The following is a 6,361-nucleotide window of genomic DNA, read 5'->3' on the forward strand; positions in this document are numbered from 1 at the left end:
TTTTGGTCAACACATCTAACACATACCTGCGTTGAGAGAGAAAAATCCCTTTCTTACTCGAGAAATCTCGACTCCCAGAAAATACCTTAAAGTGTCCAAATCTTTTGTGTGAAATTTGGAAGCCAAAAAGTTTTTCAAACTCTGAATGCCAACATCATCACTGCCAGTGATTACAATGTCATCAACATAAACAACCAAAAGAATGATGCCAGAAATATATTGCTTATAAAAGACAGCATGATCATAAGCACTCCTATGTAAACCAAACTGAGTCACCACTTTGCTAAACCTCCCAAACCAAGCCTATGGAGATTGCTTTAAGTCATATAAAGATTTCCTCAATTTGCATACCTTTCCTAACTTCCCCTGAGCAACAAACCCCGGAGGTTGCTCCATATAAACCTCTCCAAGAAGATCACCATGTAAAAAGACATTTTTTACATCGAGTTTGTGAAGAGGCCAACAATATGAAGCTGCAAGAGAGATGAATAGTCAGACAGAGGTCATTTTAGCCACTGGGGAGAATGTCTCAGAATAATCAATACCATACGTTTGGGCATAACCCTTAACAACCAACTGAGCTTTTAACCGAGCCATAGTCCCATCAAGATTAGCCTTTTACTGTGAAAACCCATTTGCACCCAATAGCTTTTTATTTTCAGGCAAATCCATTAGAACCCATGTATCATTATGTTCTAGAGCCAACATCTCCTTTTCCATAACCCTTCGCCACCCATCATGAGTAATTGCTTCAGACACAGAGTCTAAAGAGGCAATAAAAGACTTGGAAGATGAAGACAAAAGAGTGATAGGAAACATATGAGGAGATAAGATAGGTACAACAGCGTTTACCTATACGAAAAGCAATGAGAAGATCATGATCATGGTTAGAGGAAGGAGGAACCGGATCCGAGGGCGACGCAGTCGATAGAACCTGTGGATCAGATGTTGTTGCAGGTGTCTCATGGTGCTAGTGAACCCTGCGAGAGTATACCTAGGTGATAGGAGGACAAGATGGTAGAGGACTATGATGGGTACTCTTGTAAACAAGAAGATCACCAGGGGGTGCTTCAAGAGAAGTAGATGAAATAGAGGACTCAACATATGGAATGGTTTCAAAAAAGGAGACATCAACTGAGATAAGATACTTACCTAGGATAGGAGAAAAACAACAATAACCCTCAGATATCGGGAATAACCCAAGAATATGCACTTGAGGGACCTAGGTTCAAATTTGGATACATGAGATCTAACATCTTGAACAAAGCACATGCATCCAAACACTTTAGGAAGAAGAAAAGATAAGGTTGTGATGGAAAAAGGATGGAGAACGGGATTTGACCACCCAAAACAGAAGAAGACATGCGATTGATCAAGTGACATGCTATAAAGATAACATCTGCCCAAAATTCTGTAGAGAATTTCATGTGAAAAAGGAAAGTATGAGCAACTTCTAATAAATGAAGATTTTGTGTTCAACAACTTCATTTTGTTGAGGTGTATAATCAGATGATGATTGATGAATAATACCCCTAATAGACAAAAAGGAGGAGAAAGAAGCAAAAAAGTATTCTTTGACATTATCCCTTCTGAGAATTTTAATAGATGAAGTAAATTTATTTTGTATTTCAACATAAAAGGTACAAAATATGGAGAATAATTCAGAACATTTTTTCATAAAGTACAACCAAGTTACACGTGAAAAATCATCTACAAAAATAACAAAGTATCGATATCCAGACTTAGACAACACATGGCAAGGACCCCAAACATCAGAGTGTATAACATCAAAAGGGATTATGGCTCTTTTGTTTATCCTAGGGCTATATGACACTCTATGGTGTTTTCCAAACTGACACGCCTCACACTCAAGGTGTGACGTTGACCTTAAACTAGAGCAAAACCTTTTCAAAATGGGAAGGGGAGGATGACCAAGGCGACCATGTAATATAGGTAGAGATGAATCACTGGTACACACAACAGGTTAAGAGACAGGAGTGGGGACATCATCGAGCATATACAGGCCACTTGATACACGACCCCTACCAATAATCTGTCTCGTCCCAAGATCCTAAAATATACAATTGAGTAGGAAAAAAAGTAAACATCACAATTGAATGCATTAGTAATTTGACTAACAGATAAAAGATTAAAGGGAAAATGAGGAAGACATAAAACAGAGAAGAGAGACATAGATTTGTTGAGATGGGCAGTACCACTTCCAATAATAAGTGCATGTTAGCTAAGGTAACCCAAGACAAATTGGGAGAAGGTGTAAATGAGGAGAGAATACCTGTGTTGCCCGTCATATGGTGGATAGCACCAAAATCAATGATCTAGTTACTGCTGGAAGTGGACAAACAGATTATAGGATTACCTAACTAGGTTAATGTAGTAATTGATGGGATAGATGACTGGGAGCAAGAATTCTGAGTGAGATGAGCATATTTTCCTATAGAGATAGTAACCTGTGATGGGGTGGATAAGAGACCATCTTGAGTTGCAACATGAGCAAACTTCTGAGTGCCTTGCATATTCAAAAGTTTGCCATGGAGCTTCCAACAATTCTTTTTTACGTGACCATCAGCACCACAATGAAAGCAAGTACGAGGGCCATTACCACGATTATTCCCGGTATCACGACTTGTCCCTTTGTTACCTTTGTCATCACCAAGCTTCACGCTAGCTAGGGCCGCATGATCAACATTAGGATCCTTAAGAGTTTTTTTGTCCTTAGACACCATTAGATATTGTTGTTTGTGGGTTGCTTGTTGTATTTGTTTGTATTTTGAGAACATATTATTGTGTTGAGTTACGACTATTTAGTGTGATTAGCATAGTGTTTCAGTTGAAATAGTGGGATTCCATCAAATTGGTACTAGAGCTCGTGGATTATCTGGGGTATGGTTGATACTAGAATGGAGAAAGAGTTGATAATGTCGAGAAGGATATAGGTTGGTTCAAAGAGACGTTGTGTTTCATTTTCTATTTTTCTTTTCAATAGTACAACCTAACTAAATATATAACACCACTCGACAATTACATATATACCCTTTACACTACATATACAAGTTTCCAACACTCCCCCTCAAGCTGGAAGATATATATCTATCATGCTCAGCTTGTTACAAATATAGGTTACTCTTTTACCAACGAGCGACTTCGTGAAGATGTCAGCTAGTTGTTCCCCTATTTTAACGTGATTAGTAGCAATTAGCTTTGTTTCAAATTCTCTCGTACAAAGTGACAATCCACTTCTATATGCTTAGCCCTCTCATGAAATACTAGATTGTTTGCTAATGTAGGCTGCTTGGTTGTCACACCAGACGTCATAGTCCTAAGTCACCAAACCTAATTCTCTGAAGAGTGTCTTGTCCATATAAGCTCACAGTAACTTGTGCCCTAACTCGATACTCAGACTCTACGCTTGACCTAGCTACAACCGATTGCTTATTACTTTTTCATGAAATAAGATTTCCTCTGACAAAAACACAAAACCCAGTCACAGACCGTCTATCCACAGAGGATCCTGCCTAATCTGCATCTAAGAAACCTTCTCTCTTATTATGACCATGATCACTATAAAGAATCCCACGTCCGGGGCTCCTTTTAGTACTTCAAATTGGAGGATCGCATCCTAATGGGATGTCCTAGGAGATGACATAAATTGACTCACCACTCACTGAAAAAGCAATATCTGGACGAGTTACTGTAAGGTAGTTTAACTTTCCAACCATCCATCTGTATCTCTCTGATCACCAAACATTTTCCATCTCAACATTCAATCTCACATTAGGAACTATAGGAGTGTTACAAGGCTTAGCCTCACTTAGATCCATTTCGTTCAACACATCTAGCACACACTTGTGTTGAGAGAGAAAAATCCTTTTCTTACTCCGAAAAAACCTCGATCCCAGAAAATACCTTAAAGTGCCAAATCTTTTGTGTGAAACTTTGAAGCCAAAAAGTTTTTCAAACTCTGAATGCCAACATCATCACACCAGTGATTACAATGTCATCAACATAAACAACAAAAGAATGATGTTAGAAATAGATTGCTTATAAAGACACAAACGATCATAAGCACTCCTATGTTAGAATAGGGGGTGAATTTAATTTTGAAAAGCAGTGTTAGGGGGTGAATTTAATTTTGAAAACCCAAAACGACGTAGTTTAGCAAAATCCGGATCGGATACGGATATCCGATTTTTTTATTATCCCGATCCGGTATCCGATCCGAATATTCGGATTTTGCTAAATTCTGATCCGTATCCGATCCGAATTTTCGGATATCCGAATTTTTCGGAGCGGAGCGGAGCGGAGCGGATTAGGATCGGATATCGGATTTTTTTGCACAGCCCTAAACTCTATCCCACAAAGAAGGGATGTCTTCCTCTCTGTTAATATAAAGAAAACCTTCAATTCCTCAATCCAAATTACCCAAAACGACGACAAAACAACACATTTCCACAACTTTAGCTTTATTAATCCTACCAAAAGAGTCCAAGAACTTGAGAAAAAGAATTTATCAGAGGCTAGAATGACCCAAGAAATTTTAGCTACTTGAATCAGTTTAAACCAAAAACCAACAGCAAGGGACAATGATGGAATAAACAGTCTTTGTTTAGCTTCTTTTAAATAACACACCAAGAGGGAGTCAAGAACATATTAAGGAATCTTCAGTTAAAAACTTCACCTGTATTGATTCTATTGTGAGCTAAGGCCTAAGCAAAAATTTGAGCCTTACAAGGGACTTTGGCCTTTCAAATATTTCTATCCAACAAAGCAGAAGAGTAGGAGGGATCATTAATCAACCAAGAGAAATAAGATTTACATTAAAAAAAAAGTCAATCCAACTGCAAATCTCTCCGATCCTCTTTAAGCCCATTAATAGATACATTATCCACTAAAACCAATAGAACATAAAGATCCTAGATATCTATCTCATTCAAATTCCAAAAAAGGTCAAAATTAAACTTTGACTGTGGAGAGGGCAACCAAGTAAACCACTCTGGATTTGATAGAGACATTATAAGATCTCGAACATCCATAAAGATAATAGTACATGCAACACAAAGGATTATCCTACCGCCAAGCATATTCCAAAAGGCAAATTATATCCCAATTCCCTACGTTTAGCATAAAATGAGAAAGAAATACATAATATTATTTCGATATAGATTCCAAGGGCTTCAAGGGAACCCATTAGCCACCATCTTAGAATCCTAACCATTTACATAAAGACCATATTTACTCTTGATAACCACATACCATAAGGAGGACTTATGACAATATAAGATAACAAAATGAAAGAGCTAAAAGTTGAGACATGTTAGAACATGTCTTTTAGCCCACTCCACTTTTACAATTCAATATTTTTCTAGTTGCTTTCTCCAATTAATTGACATTTTAAACAGAGAATATTTCCAAACGTCCTTAGATTATACCTAAATTTATATTTACTAGGGGAATCAAAAGGACTTTAGGTTATAAAAATATAGACTAGTGAAGGCCAACAAAGAGGAATAAGATTGCTTTACAATTACCAAAAATGGTCTAGGTTTTGTAGTGAGAATGGTTATTCTACACTTGAAACTAGGAAACTTTTGAGATATGATATCCCCAATTACTTGGTCCTAAAGAGATCTAAACCCCCCGACTTCTTAGCTGAAAACCAAGGGTCAAACCATTCAAGCTTTAGGAAGTATGAGCATAATCATCATGGAAGATATTAGGATTAGAAATTTTTGAGAATATACAAGAAATCATGCTGTCATTCTGCCTAATGGAGTCCCACATGACAACCTAAAAGACACCATACAAAGTTGATATCAACTTTTCACTAGCACTAATCCATCACTTTAGAGAGCAAATCAGTCAGGACAACAATAGAACAACTACCTCTTCTAATAATAGGAACTTTAGCCGCTAGCAATAACAATGACCCTAAATATTACTCTTACAATAAATAAGATACTGAACATGTTTAGATAGTTTAATTGTGTGATGATACAGGTAATTGCAACCATTGCAAAAATCCATACTTGAAAATATTTGGCTTGGTCTATTCCCTCTAATGTTAACTTTATTGCAATGCCAATGGCTTTAACACTCATAACCTGTGCCCCAAAGGAACAAAAAAAAAAAAAAAAAAAAAAAAAAAAAAAAAAAAAAAAAAAAAAAAAAAAAAAAAAAAAAGAAGACTCATTAAACCATGGTTCTTTAAGTGCATTGGGATGATCTAAAAATGTGAGGATCCATAAACACTAACTGTCAACTTCCCAATTACGGAGCAAATTCCTATATAGATTGATGGACTCGGGATATCCAAATGGCATTAGTGTAAGACAGGAAATGGGAG

The sequence above is a fragment of the Pistacia vera genome, unplaced genomic scaffold (genome assembly GCF_008641045.1).
Source record: "Pistacia vera cultivar Batoury unplaced genomic scaffold, PisVer_v2 Contig441, whole genome shotgun sequence".
Taxonomy (NCBI): domain Eukaryota; kingdom Viridiplantae; phylum Streptophyta; class Magnoliopsida; order Sapindales; family Anacardiaceae; genus Pistacia; species Pistacia vera.